This window comes from Suncus etruscus, chromosome 8 (genome assembly GCF_024139225.1).
Source record: "Suncus etruscus isolate mSunEtr1 chromosome 8, mSunEtr1.pri.cur, whole genome shotgun sequence".
NCBI lineage: Eukaryota > Metazoa > Chordata > Mammalia > Eulipotyphla > Soricidae > Suncus > Suncus etruscus.
In genome coordinates this window covers 88293419-88308785 of record NC_064855.1, presented here as the reverse complement: position 1 = coordinate 88308785, position 15367 = coordinate 88293419, and the positions used below count along the sequence as shown (strand labels likewise).

Genomic DNA, 15367 nt, shown 5'->3' with positions numbered 1-15367 from the left:
ATTGATATTAAGAAAAATAATGAGAAGGGTTGGGGAGCTTAGAAGATGCTTATCAGATGTTTGCACTGTAGATCAAAAGGCTTCTGAAATTTTTGAGAAAGAGTGGACTGGGAATAAATAAAAAACAAGTTTTATAGATCACATCAAGAAGAGAGTTGATTATTCCAGGTGAATAAGAACTAAGAAGATTTATCAATGCTTAGCAGAGTAAAAGCAGTCTTAATGTTTACTTGGGAATTAAAACATATGCCAGTTTTTTACTCTGGATACATGGTAGCGGAGTTATTATTCAGCAATAAAATAAACTGATGGAAAATGCTTTCAAAAATTTTAAAAACTGTTTAAAATGGTTTCACAGAACTATGAATTTTTAATAAAGATAAGATATATGAAACTCTCAGAATCTGAAAACTGATATTCTTTCTATCCTATTATATATATATATATATTTGGCTCAGGAATTACGCCTGGCTCTGGGTTAAGAAATTACTCTTGGCAGGCTTGAGGAACCATATGAGATGCAGGGATCAAACCCGGTACAGCAGCATGCAGGGAAAATGCTCTATTCTCTGTGATATTGCCCCACTATCCTCCACGTACAATAATATCACCACATTTGTAACCCTGAATTAAATTTAATATGCACAATTTTATAAAACCTTCTTCATTAATTATTGAATGAAAATCACACCTAAGATTTGCTGCTATCTTATTTACTTAATTTAGAGTATTTTCCATAATAATACAATAAATTATATTATATTTTGGCATATACCCATATCTATATTACATTATGGATATAAGAATGGTGACTCTTGCACCAGTGCTGAAGCCTAAAAACTTAAAGTATATCTCAAATATTGCCTAAAAAGGGAAGGAAAGTGTGGTCTCCCAATCATGCTGCCAATCCTGATTGTGAAATTCATTATGGACTATTTGCCTTATAGATTGTGCCTATTAAAAATGTTCTGCTAAAATTTGTAGTGTAATAGTGACTTTGAGAAATACACAGGAAGGAAGGAAATGTTTGGTCAAATTACTGCTTAATTATTCCAAAGCGAGAGTGACTGGCTTTGTTTTACCCTCCTTTACTGAATAACTTCTGATGCAATCAAACTGAAAAGTCAGGAAATTAACTTTTATGGAAATTGAGTCATGCATTAAATGCATTTCCAATTCTGATACTGTTTATTTAGTAACCAACAAAACTGAACTGAGCTGTGCTATGAATTGAAGGATCAAGAATTCAAATAACCAATTCAGTTTCCTACATTATCCTGGCACATGGCTGGCCAGAGTCTGTAGGAATGTTGTGCTTTTATATTATTAATTTTAGAAGAGAATCTATTTTTTCTACTAATATGGTATTAGTTTTTAGTTAAACAATATTTAACTAAACATTTTAAACAACGTTGTAAGTTGAATACTTCCTCTGCAGCCAACTTCTTTATATTTTCCCATTCTTGAAGTGGCCTTTATATTCCTTAATTCCAGAGACAGAAATTTCTTACAATAATAATCAACTTAGTTATCACATTTTATGACTAAAATAAATTGCTAATAAATTGAAAGGAATTTACTGTGGTGTAGCTAGTATATTTGTATCTTTTGTGCCATTATATATGTAAATACATATGAATATCTATTTCTGCATACATACTTAAACCACATATTTAACCCACTGCAAGATATTAAACTAGCTTTTAATATTGTGGTGGTGGTGCCAGAGATAGAACCCAGGATATCACACCTGAAAAGCAGGTGCTGTACTCTGTGCTATGTATGTGGATCCTTATTATTTTTAATGTTTATTATGAGAGCAGAAATAAAAACATATGCCATTATGTTTCAAATTTTATAGCCTCATTATCTGTATTGCCTAAATGTACATAAACCTTTAATAAATATAATTCCATCTCCATATTTTTCCAAATTTCAAATTGGAGTAGCACATTTGCATCATCTTTTAGCTGTTATTTCAGTTAGGAATGATAAAGATAAAACAAACTTCACATTGCTCTTGACCTAGTAATATGTAATTAGAGGTATGGAAATAATAGACATTGGGTTTTAAATTGTGGCCAGAGTCAATGAATCAACAATTCAATTTCACTGAGTTTTTATTATTCTGAAAAAGGTCGAATCCATTGGCATGTAGTGACTTTCAAGTACATTGGACTACATATATCTGGAAGTTTTTTTATGGTATGGAAAAATCATGTCTAAATTCTTCAGGCAACTGAATGAACTGAGTGTGAAAATTGCCTGAAGAACCAATCAAAAAGTTATTCAACTTTAAAACAGAACTTTCCATATCAATCCTATATATAGTGGCAGTACTGTCTGAAATAATACATAAGGTTTGCATCATATAATATGGATGGGAAATAATTGTTTCTTCTACCTCCACATACTTTTCATATTGAGGAGGGCTACCAGTCCACCAGAACATCACTTTGATTCTGACACCTCTCGGTGTCTTACTAAACTGTGAAAGGAAATCATCCTATTACAAAGCATTCATGTTTTAGTTTTCTATACTATTTGTGTATTGATAGTTTAACTCCTTCTTTCTAAGTAGTAGAGACTTATTCAAATTATTGTGTGATGCTTACAATACGGGGAATAATTTCAGCAAGGTAACTAGCATAGATGGCAATTTCTTGATTCTTGGAGATAATTGATTTTTTTAAAGGAAGAGAATAATGAACCAGAGGTAGAATACACTGAGTAAGAGTATGTCTTGTCAGCTGCAGATTCTAATTTGATATCTCACATTTAAATGATCTCTAAACTCTGCCAGAGGTCTCTCCTGAGCACAGAGCCATTAACAGAATCTGGCCATCACCAGTGGGCTTATAATGAACCCCCATTCTTTACCCCAAAATAGAATGGAGTATCAGTTTGATATATCATTGAATATCATTTGATATATGAGTTACACAATTTGTAGTTGAAAGATGTTACAATTCTCAATGATTGGCATGGACAACTATCACAGATGAGCATGAACAAAAGAAAATTTAATTTACTTCTGAGTAATGTTACCCTATTGGATATCATTTTTATATTGTTTATGAATAACATTTCTTTGACATTTGAACAGTTTATTCTTTTTTTGTTGTAATAGTCATTTCTTCTATTCTTTTGGACAAAGAATAAAGTGGCCAGAGTGCGCCATGACTCTATTTATAGAATATAAAATTAAAACATGAAAGATAAATGCGCAGTTTGAACAAATGCAAAACAACAAACTTAATGGAGATTATTTCTATGCCATTTCCATTGGTTTACTCCAAAGATATATTCTCAATGATAATAAAGTAATAAAAGATTGTTTTCACAGCTGTTTGTCTTTGATTACATATTTCTTTGAAGTACTGTAATAAGACAGACTTTGAACCTGGAAAGAGATCAAATAATGAATTGTTCTGCTTTGTGAAGCTTAAGAAGGGATTTTATTGTCGAAACATATAGTGCGACATATTTTTCCTTCTAACAGTTAAATAATGGTTAGAAGTACTATGAGATCATTACAGATGGACTAGATTAAAGGGCTTGGGACCAAATGTGAGTGATCATAACCAAAAAAATTGGTGCTTTAGTTTAAAAACTCAGTTTTAATTACTAAACTTTTAATTGACTTTCTTTTGAGTTAAAGAATGTAAATATCCTAGACTTATTTTCATAATTATACTATTTGTAACTGAAGATGGCATAAAACTTGAATTGCCAAATCCTAAGAGACTTCCCCAAATTTGTTATCCACTTATCAAGGAGATTCTTTTAATTATACTAAATGACTTTAGATAAAAACGATGTTACTAAATGTCATATTTTTATCACTTATCTAAAATAATTAAGTAATATAACAAAAACACAGTAGATTTTCATATGTAACATATTAATAAAGTTATAACTATTATGTTATCTACACCTGAAATTTCTCTAAGAATTACCTCATGCCTGTTAATCAGCAGACATGTGGTAGTTATTATAAAATAATAAAAATATATGTAATTTTTGTAGTTTTTGTTTAGGTTCAGTTAAGATGCATCCATTACTCAGTAAGACTCTAGAGCATACAGAATAATAAAATCTTTTAGTATTGTATATTTTGTTAATAAATTTATTTTGAGACAACAGCTTGTTTTTGTAAATATTTGGAAGTTTCTGTTTTAGAGAAAGAACAACATTCGTAGCTACATTTGAGATTGCTTTTACTTCATTTAACATTTTTTCTCCCAAATAGTTTTTGTTGTATTTAGAACAAACTTTTTTCTTTGTTTAAGATTTAAACCATTCAAATGATAATTTTCATGGAAATACTAGACAAAGGAATATTGTAACTTTATGATGAAGGTGTGTTTAAAAGATGTCACTTTGATATTTTTACATTATGTCCTACATTTGTCAGCTAAAACCAGGATATTGCCTCAATGAGAAAAAGCATGTTCTGCACTTGTCAAAAGGCAGTAAGTAATGATTAAAATAGCAGTGTGAAACGCTAGGAGATTAAAGTGATGCTAATGATAAGTGAGAGAAGAAAAGGGCAAGCTATATTTTAATCCCTGAGAGAATGGTTAATGACTTCTATTGCCTGAGATTAAACTAAACCTGTCTCATCAGCTTTTTCTGCCTGGTGAAAAAAAGCTCTCTGCACTTTAATTTATTAAAGTCTTTTAAGGAAGCACATTGATCTACAGAGGTTAAACTTTTAAAAATTGCGCAAAATACACACAAATGTTTTAACAAAAGTGTGATTTTGTTGCTTTTAGGCATGCTTAAAGATTCATAAAGAATTCATTGTCTATGCTGTATGTTTAATTAAGGAATATTAATTACTTAAACTAGATGGTGTGTTCCTTTATAAAATCAGTATATATTCATAGTATCACGTAGACAAGGGGCAAGTATAATTTAGAGGATATTAGTCTACATGAAGACATTAAATTACAGTTGTAATCATAGCATGTTTTGTTCAGAATAACATACACTATTGTGAAAAATTAAAATCTGTTAAAAGTGCATTTGAAAAATAATAGTAAACTAATATCTTAAATTAACTCTAGTTAGTATGTTTTTGTGAATTGTGATATCTGATAATTTAACTGCTTTCCCAATATTGAGATATTTATTAAAATGCTTTTAATACATCTACTAGGGAGATAGTATCCATATTTTTCATGTTACATTTCTTTCTATACAGATAAAAGTGATTATAAGGCTATATTTAATTAATTAATTTATTTTTTTCAGGGGGTGGGGACCACATTATCACTGATACCTGGGATGTACTCCTTTCTTTGCACTCAGGAAACACTCCTGTCAATGCTCAGGGGACATTAAGACATGCCAAGGATTGAACTTGGGTAGGTCTATTGCAAGAAAAGTGCCCTAAATCTCTACCCCCAATGAGAGGGATGCTTAAAATAAGTCTCTTTTTGGCATTTTAGTATCCTAATGAGATTTTAATAATACATTCTATAACAATATTTTTAAGAATAAATTTACCTTTTATCATTTTGGTAAAAGTTTTTCTTCTTTGTTTCTGATTTGCTTTACTTGCTCTAAGTAGTTTTGTGGGTTTTTTTTTTATTTTTCTTGTTGGAGATGCTTATTTTTATTTTTGTTATCAGGACTCACCAACAATCAGAGTATATTTATTTCTTCCAGGTTAAACAAGATTTATAGTTTCTTTTCTAAAATTTCATTATCTACACTAATTTTTAAGCTTCATTTTATAAGTAACTTTTAAGGCAAAGGAGTTTAAATGCAATACATTCTTTGATGTTAATGAAACACCAATTTTTCTGAAGGCCATGTAACCCTAATGAGCAGCTTCTTATAAAAGAACATTTAATCAAGGTTTATTTTTAACTTGTTTAAACAGATCTAATAGTTTGTGCTGATTTCATTTCAGTATAATAATTGCTAGCAATCCTATTAGTAAGTCCTGGTACAGGGAAGTTAACACAAATTCCAATCTAATGAATGAGAATAATGTTAGAGCAAAATTTATGCATTCAAGGAAGGATCTGTGTTTTGTTGGACATAGGTACCTGGCTATTCTGTCCATATCATTTTTGGGCCCTGAATTTCTGATATTTGCATTGATTTTAGTACATATTGAAAATACCACTATAAGGGGTGAGCGGTGACAATAATACTTACTTGAAAGGAGATATTATAATGAAATAAATTCTATGGATCACCCAAACATATTTGATATAGTTTATTTCATTGTTATGAATTTATTATTATCATATTTATAATTTATACCTGTGTCACATAAAATCAATGTATCTTCTTTCTTGAACTCCAGATTGGAGGAAAAGACATATTACTAGATTATTGATGATATAATTTATGACTGAAGAAATTAGTGAATGATCCTGACTTATAGAATATAATTTTACAATAGATGAAAAAATCCAAGAACCAAATGAAGATGTATTAGGTTACCGTTAAACATGGCTTAAAATAACATGATACTTTTTTTTGTATGATGGATGCAAAGACTTCTTTGTATTCAAAGTTGAAAAAAAACAAAAGCCAGAAGTAAAATTTTCAGTAGCCAAAATGTAAGAAGGCAAAGATTTCAGGCCTAGTAATGAAAGTGAGTATCTGCCAAGTTCAGGTTATAATCTTTTAAACTTTTTATTACTTAATATGATACAGTGACATTTAAAATATGGAGAAATGGAAGATAAATAATATGGAGTGAATGGCAGAATTGATTTAAAATTTTAAAGCTGTACTAAAAGTATTCTAATGCACTGAAGGGCATTTGTAAGTTATACATTGTTTATAGGTTTCTGATTAGTATCCCAAAGCATAATGTATTACAGCTTGCCTTTCCTGTGGTAGGGAAAGAATATTATCTGTAGAAAATATTAGACAGTAAAATTTTGTCTCTTTTTTAAGTAAATCATCTGGTTTTGAGGGGAAAGGTCTTAATACTAATATTATGTCACACACATTATTAATCTTAATCAATACTGATATGCTTGATCTTTCTGGAAATTTCTTTCTAAAGATTATCACCCATTTCTTCAGAAGTTAAAATTAGAGTAATTCTGTGAGCAATGTGATTTCTAAACCTCAGTATAAGGACTAATTTTTAAGAAGAGCCCTAAAATCTTGGAATGCTGATAACTTGGTAACTTAAAGTTTCATCTCTTGGGCCCGGAGAGATAGCACAGCGGTGTTTGCCTTGCAAGCAGCCGATCCAAGACCAAAGGTGGTTGGTTCGAATCCCGGTGTCCCATATGGTCCCCCGTGCCTGCCAGGAGCTATTTTTGAGCAGACAGCCAGGAGTAACCCCTGAGCACTGCCGGGTGTGGCCCAAAAACCAAAAAAAAAAAAAAAAAAAAAAAAGTTTCATCTCTTATATCTGATAAAAGAAAGTTTTTAGACTGTTTCGTAGTCTATTTTTCAAAAAAGTTATATGACAAAATCTATATTGAAATCATCAACTATGTGTGGAAACAGTGGAAATTCATTGGTTCCTTCTAGTTATATTGAATTCCACAATTCTGAGGTTGAACTGAGAAAATCACTTGTCAACCTGAATCACTGTATGTTACACACAGAGAGACTTGAGAACTGTTTAAGAAAAATGCTTACATATTATCAAAAAAAAAAAAAAGAGCCCACATTGAGCACTGTCTGCCAGGTAAAATGAGTCTAAAGTTGAAGACAATGTGCAGTGAATATTACCTTTTTTAAGACAGTAAAAAGAGAAGGATGTATGACTTTAAATATGACTATATAGCCCATTGCTATCAAATTTAAGACATCTTTTATAGGCCCCCAGATGAGTTATATCATCTGGCTCAAGTCCCTATTCCATCAAATTCAAACACACTCACCCTATTTGCACTGAATGCTTATACCCTGTGCATTCTGAATACTAAGTTGGAATGTATTTACAAATCTGAAAGAACTTCAATGTTTAATGCACGGGTCTCCATAGAAACTAATTAACTTTTATTTCTTTGTCAAGCTAAAGTATTCTAATATAGAGGAAAATTGTGTTAAAGAAATTATAGTATCAAATCTAGGTGGAAATGCACCTATATTGAGTAAGCTTGCGATTGAAATGTGTAGTGATAAATAACTCATGGTAGACTGTTTTTAATTCCACTAATTATGATGTAAAAAAAAAACTGTCCAAATAGAGTCCACATTTTCCTTGAACTGCTTGAGCAATTTAAACGGAATTTGACAAACAATGGAAGTAGTATAACATCTATTAAACAATGCCAGGAAAGGTTTTCGCTTAAAGATTATTCCATATTTTACTCCAGCTGCTTTATTTTGTTCTAAAATTACCTGTCTTTTTTTAAATTAGGAAAAAATGGCATCTTTACAGCTTATTCATTGTACTCAGGACCAGAAAGAAAACAGTTTTCATAACAAGTTTCAAAGTGAATTGACTAGTGACACTTAAGAGTTTTGGAGGGCAAATATTATGTTTTTTTATATTTCTTCCCAAACAAATTTCTTGACTATGTTTTTACCTTACAGAAGGTCACATGTATAAGAAGTAAAAATAAATTTTTATTACATCCTGGCACATATAAAACTTTTTCCTTTATGGAACTTCCTCCTGACCTGGTCATTAGAGAAAAAGACAACCTTTTTTGTGGTATAACAGTTGTTTCAAAATAAGAAGGCAACAAAAAAGAATAATCTGTGCCACCTTTGTTTTAATATAGGTTTGTTTATAATTAAGAATATTAAAGAAGCCCAGTATAATTATTATTGAGCCATTGTATTTAGGAGGCTATAATGAGGCTTTCATTATTTTAGTGATTTTAATGAGAATATATTTAAATTCTAATATGCTAATTATGTGACAGCTCATAACAGTTTCAGTAATAGGAATTTTGAGAATTATACATGTGAAATTAAACTATCATTGGAAATACTAGACTTTGTGGATAAGGAAAAATTATGTTTATGGAAAATGTTGTTTATTTACTGCTTAAAATGGCCTTTATTCTAAGAAAGCATATTCTCATCTCCCTAAAACTTATTCAGAATAAAAAGTGTTAAAGGGCTAGAAAAATATTATTTCATCATTCCTGTTCCATTAGAATTCACTTGGGTGGCTGAGAAAATGGTTTATGGATTAGAGAGAGAAGAACAAGCTAAAACATTTCATACCTTCATCTCTGATAAATTCCCCAAACTCATTCTTTGCATCTGAGCCATAAATAACAACCATGCTTTTTGCTAAAAAGAGCTTTTTTCCTACACCAGGTCTTTTGTCTTGGAGATGAATGCTATAATAAATTTGAAGTCTTAGGGGGGGCATTGTTTGAACTATAACATTATGGTTTACAACTGTTGCTTCTATTATGAGGAGGATAAAAAGCCTCTATGAAGCTTGATCTCTGTCATAGAAATGGATTAATATTTCAGTCCTCAATGTGGGTCAAGTATATGATTCTCCCCAAAGCAATTCACCATGATTAATTTTTATTATGTGTGCATTCAGATTCTCTTTATGTTCTTATGTATTTTACCCTCACCCCAATCACCTCTTGAAATACTGTAACTTAGTTTTTTTATATAAAAACAGGAACACAAAATTTTTAGCTTATTATTTTAATCAAGTCTATAAAATAAGTTTCTAAATTTATTCTTAAATAATCATGTGAAAATAAATAATAACATAATCGTTATTATTATTTTTTATTTTTTTGGTTTTTGGACCACACCAGTGACACTCAGGGGTTACTTCTGGCTATGTGCTCAGAAATCGCTCCTGGCTTGAGGGACTATATGGAACGCCGGGGGATTGAACCGCTGTATGTTCTATGCTAGCGCGGGCGAGCAGATGTCTTACCCCTTATGCCACCTCTCTGGCCCCACAAAATTATTATTTCTATAATGCTAATTAAGGAGAAAAATATGTTAGCCTAATATTTTCACTGGCAAGTAATATGCAATTTTAATTTCTCCATTATTAAACAATCAGGAAAATATAGATTTATGATAGAAAAAGTAGGAGTTGCATAAATATGTAGTTACTAATACCTGGTTCATCTGAGATGAAATTGCTAAATAGGTTACAAGCTGTTGAGTTTATTATTTTACTCTGTCTGCCACCTTATTTTTCTCATGCACCCGGAAAATAGTAATTACTACAAAACTCCAAGGCAAAACACTTTTCTACCCCTTATTTTGATTCTATTTTTTAAAATTTTTTCGGGGGGAAACTGACACTTGATGGATAAAATAAGTCATATATAGAATTATTTCAATTAAAATAAAAAGTAACACTTCTTACTTTCCTAAGTTCAGATAAATTCAGGACACTTAAAATATTTAATAGTATATTTGCAAATCATAAATCCAAAAATTATAGGAGCAATGATGCCTTATTTATGTATTTATTTTATAAGTTAATACAAAAGGCCTACTATACAAGTCATTATATATTACCTATTTATTTGAGTGACATCTGACTTCTACCTACAGGGGAGGTCAAATATTCAGTTTAGATAGTTACTTAGGAAGAATTAATTTGAATCAATAGGATCAGGAATAAAAGAGGTTTGTTACATAAAATTTATTAAAACTCTACACAGAAAATAGTGCTAAAAAATAGGACCTCAAATATGACTGTGTCTTAGAAAAGTTTGAACTGCTTTAAAAAACTAAAGGACTGATGTTTAATCCAGGCTTTATCTCATACAATCATAAAAGATTCTCAGAGTGCAAATTAACCCAGTCTATTTGAGCTTCTGAAATCAAATCATCCCAGGTGATTGAAAATTATGATATGTTTTTTAAATTTTAAATCTGTTTAATAAATGATCAGAAAGACGAGAGAATGAAGTGGATAAGAAGTTTGGAGATCAGAGGACAGTAGTCATAAGCAAGGACTTCAGATTTATTTTTTCTCTTCTTTTTTTTTTTTTTTGTCCCCCAATTCACAAAACATACCCGGCAAGGGGCCTGTGTTGAGGTGTATATGGGGTGCCTTTACTGTACCTCCTCTTTCTATACAGCCAGTGTAAAGAACACAGCCTGTGGTAAGATTTGGGAGACCTTATCTTATCTTTTATTTATTTTATTTTTTTTTCTTCAGAGCAAACTAAAGTTGTTTTTTTTTTTGTTTTTTTTTTTTAAAGTAAGAATTCATTTAAAGGACAAAATTGATTAACATAATGAGGTAAACTAATATAACATAATATAGTGACATAACATAACATATAATATAATTAATATAATAATAATACATGTAAGTCAAAGAAAATTTCTGATTAAAAACACAATTTTTTTTTCATAATGGCTTACATATCTTTCACTGTAGTATTTTGGGTACATATTCAAATTGAATCAGGGGAATACCCATCACCTAATATGTCCTCTTCTCAATCAAAAATCAAATATGCTGAAAATATGCTGAAAATATGCTGAAAATAGGCAGAGTCCTGTCTAGAGGCTTCCAACCTCAGTTTGAGAGAGGATGTGAAAAAAGTAATTAAAATACCACAACAATACACAAAAAAAAATATATCGAATTAAATAACCGATAAGCACCACAGCAATAAAGACAGGCACCACACAATAATCTCGGTTCTAAAATCAAATCATACTCAAGTGCAAAATAGAAAGAGAAAGACAAAACAAAAAAGACTTCAGATTTAAAACGTTCCAGCCTGGGTCTATACTTTTAGTTTTATGACTTTACCTTATTGTTCATTATCTCTATTTGCATTATAGTTTGTCTTTTTGCTTGGTTTTTGGGTCACACCCGGCAGCACTTAGAAGTTACTCCTGACTCTACACTCAGAAATCGATCCTGACAGACTCCGGGGACCATATGGTCCCTACCTCCATGCTATCTTTCTGGCCCCTATATGCACTATTTTTAAATTTTGGGGTCTTATTGAGGGAACACACTCAGAGATACTCAGGGGTCTTCCTACTGGCTCTGGGCTCAGAAGTCCATATACAGTGCCAGTGATCAAATCAGAGTCATGACTAAGCATGCAAGGCTAGTGCTTTACTTCCTGTATTATTTCATCAACCTACTACTGGAGCATCTCAAAACCCACTTTCTAGGGTGGATTGCAGGAGTGAAAAAGATGGACAGGAAGCAGGTGAAAAAAATAGCATGTGAAAGAATTTAAGCATGTGGAAATATTATTTCTGATGATTATGTTCACATAATATATTATGCAACCAAATGTGCATGGGATAAATAAAATCCTATAACAAAATTAAGTACAGATGATGACAAAAGGTTCATTTACAATTTATTTTTATGATCTATAAAACATAGTGGGGCTTTACTGAGACCGAAAACATATGATTAGAGAAGTAATTAATAGATATCGTTGTTTAAGGAGTGAAACTAACAGACTTGGTACAATTAGATATCTGTTGTTGGTTGACAGTGGGAAGATGAGGTGAGTCATTTACTTCAGAGTTACAAGGACCTCTCTTATGAGACTTAGTTGTTTAGAATAAGGAATAGTCAAGTAGAAAAGGATTTGGGAAGAATGACTGATATATGGAAATGCACTTGTGATAATTCTGTCATAGCTAACATGTAGTATCTACGATTTGTTGACCATATTAATAACATTAGAAATCATTAACAGCATTAATTTGAAAAATAAAAATAAAATAAATGGGAATTCTTTAATATGACAATTTAATTTAGAAACTGAAAATGTAGGTAAGAATGAAGCTTTGAATATCATTTACTTTTATGTATTGGAGCAGTTTTAAATATAGGGCAGATTGAAGTGAAAAATGAAATCATGGTTAAAGCTGTAAAAAGGCACTCAATACAATATTGTTGCTAAAATCAAAAGATAAATATATTTCAATATATAAATTGTTTTTAAGATGTCTAAGATATCAGTCTACAGAGACTACTAATGGAGATGGAATAGTATATATTCACTAAATTGGATTTCTTTGTACCCTATAAGATTAAAAATATAAGATGAGAGTTTTCCTGTACTTAGATATATTTTTGAAGCATCTACTGTGAACACTTTAGATCAGGCAATTATTAGTTATGAATGAAACCAGTCAAACTCAAACTGAGATGCATTCAATTATAAGACAACAATTCTGAGACTTCATGAGTACTTTTACTAAATTTTAAATTGGACATTTTATAGGCTGTCAATAAATTTTGGTATTTTTGTTTGTTTTGGGGGGACCACACTTAGATGTATTTAGGTCTTACTCCTGGATCTGCTGAGGGGATCACTCTAGATACTGCTTGAACCATACATGTTTCTGGGGATTGAACTGCAACTGACCTGTACCCTGCCCTTTAATTTTGTACTTTTATTGAACATCCTTAAATTATACAATTTATAATTTTTTAATGACATGTGTTGGTGCCTCACCCCTATGTTTTTGTACTTTTATTGAACATTTTTAAGTTTCGAAATTTCCAGTTTTATAGAATTAAGTGAACTATAATTATTTGAGTAGGAGTTTCTTAATCTGTATAACTAATGCAACATAATGTAATATTGAAGACTATTGTAATGAAAATAAAAATAAAGACTGGGCTGAAGAGATAAAACAGTGAGTGAGTATGTGGCTGACTAGGGTTTGATTGCTGGCACCAATATGTTCTTTCACCCTCCTGGAGTAATCCCTGAGCAGAGCCAGAAGTAACTATTGATCATTGCTGAACATGACTTGTTGAATAAACAAACAAGAAAAAATCATAAATATTAAGTACACACAACAGGCAAATAATTATTAATATTAATATTTTAGTGATAATTATATGCTTAAAGCTTAGTGGTTGTTCCAGAATGATTCACTTTTATTTCATGGTATCTTAGATTGTATATATAAAAAAGGTATTCAACAAATATTTTAACTGAATAGCAAAGTGAAAAAAGTACTTTATTATGAAATAAATGAAGATATTTTGCTCCTGAATATTATGAAATAGTTAATTTGTAGTTTCAAACTAATAAAACACAAATAATATTTTGGGCTGAGCCAATAACTTTATAAATGGTATTTTTGGGTCAGAATGATAGCACAATGAGTAGGGTGTTTTTCTAGCATGCCACTGACCTAGGTATGATTGTTAGCAACTAGGAGTGTCTCCAGGGCCTTCCAAGAGTAATTTTTGAGCACAGAGACAGTAAAAACCTCTAAACATCACTAGGTGTGGCCTCCAAACCAATCAATAATATGATATTCTTGTTTCTTTAATTAATTGTAGTTTGTAAGGTTAATTTTAAGTATAACCTTTGAAATATAAATGCAGTACATATGTAATCTACAATTAAAATAGGGATATCTTTTTACTGTTTGCAAAAATGAATGATATTACCTCTCTCATCTTTTGAATTAGGGGTCTGGGGTCCTGTACTGATCTCACATTTAATATGACGGCCCTTTTTATTTGCTTAAAGAAGGAAGATTTCCAGGATTGGAGGTTGTCAAACAGTTATTTTTTCTGAAAGGGGCAGTAGTTTAATATTGATAACCTGTTCAGCACTTAAATCATCTGCCCAACTGCAAAACAACCCAACATAAGAAACAGAATCTTATTTCAACAATTTTATGTATTTTTTTAATTTGGTTGGAGGACTCCCAAGAAATACTGAGATAATTCAGAGGCCCTTCCCAGAAATTCTCAGCCAACTGGTATATCAGTCCAAAGTCAAAATCTGAATAACTGGTTCTTCCCAATCACTATACTTCGGACAATTACCTTTACCACAGTGCCACTGTATTGGGGACTCCTGAGTCACACTTATCTTTGCTCCGACATTTATGTACTGCTTTGCATTGAATTGGGCAACTGCTTAACTATTTCACTATCTCACAGCTCTTATCAGTATAGCAGGATCTTAGCATTTGATAATAGAAATGCTATTTTTGGCAGGGGGAGAGGGTCTCAGGACTTGGAGTTTATGTTCTTAATGCAATAAATTCAGGATCAAAGCCAGCACCACCTGTTTTTCTGAGCACTAGTAGAAATAGACTCAATGCATTGCTTGTTCCTGTAGTGAAAACAATCAGAGGAGAGATGACAGTTAGGGTTGTGTTGTGTATACTAACCCCAGTTCAATGGATGGCACCCTATTTGGTTGCCTGAATTCTGCCAAGAGTGATCCTTGAGCATATATTTATAAGTTAACCTTGATCATCATTGACAAACCCAACATTGAAATATAATAGCAGAGACAAATTGTACAGTTAATGCTATCTAGTTACATTTTATTTTAAATGGAATTTTTCAATATATATTGTCCTTAGCACATGTACTCTTAAATAATTTTCTCTCTCATTATTCTCTTTTTTGCACTTACCATATCTGACATATTTTTGCTGCCTTGACTGTTCA

General features: G+C 31.2%; 1 protein-coding gene and 1 non-coding gene across 2 annotated transcripts in view; one reads left to right on the top strand and one right to left on the bottom strand.

The window, feature by feature from the left end:
* The window catches only part of DACH1 (dachshund family transcription factor 1), a 442442-nt gene that overhangs the window by 97450 nt on the left and 329625 nt on the right, over positions 1-15367 (top strand). The window lies entirely within an intron of this gene.
* On the bottom strand, positions 10936-11068 carry LOC126016615 (small nucleolar RNA SNORA51). The gene has a single exon (XR_007498405.1). It is a non-coding gene; the product is annotated as a small nucleolar RNA SNORA51 (small nucleolar RNA).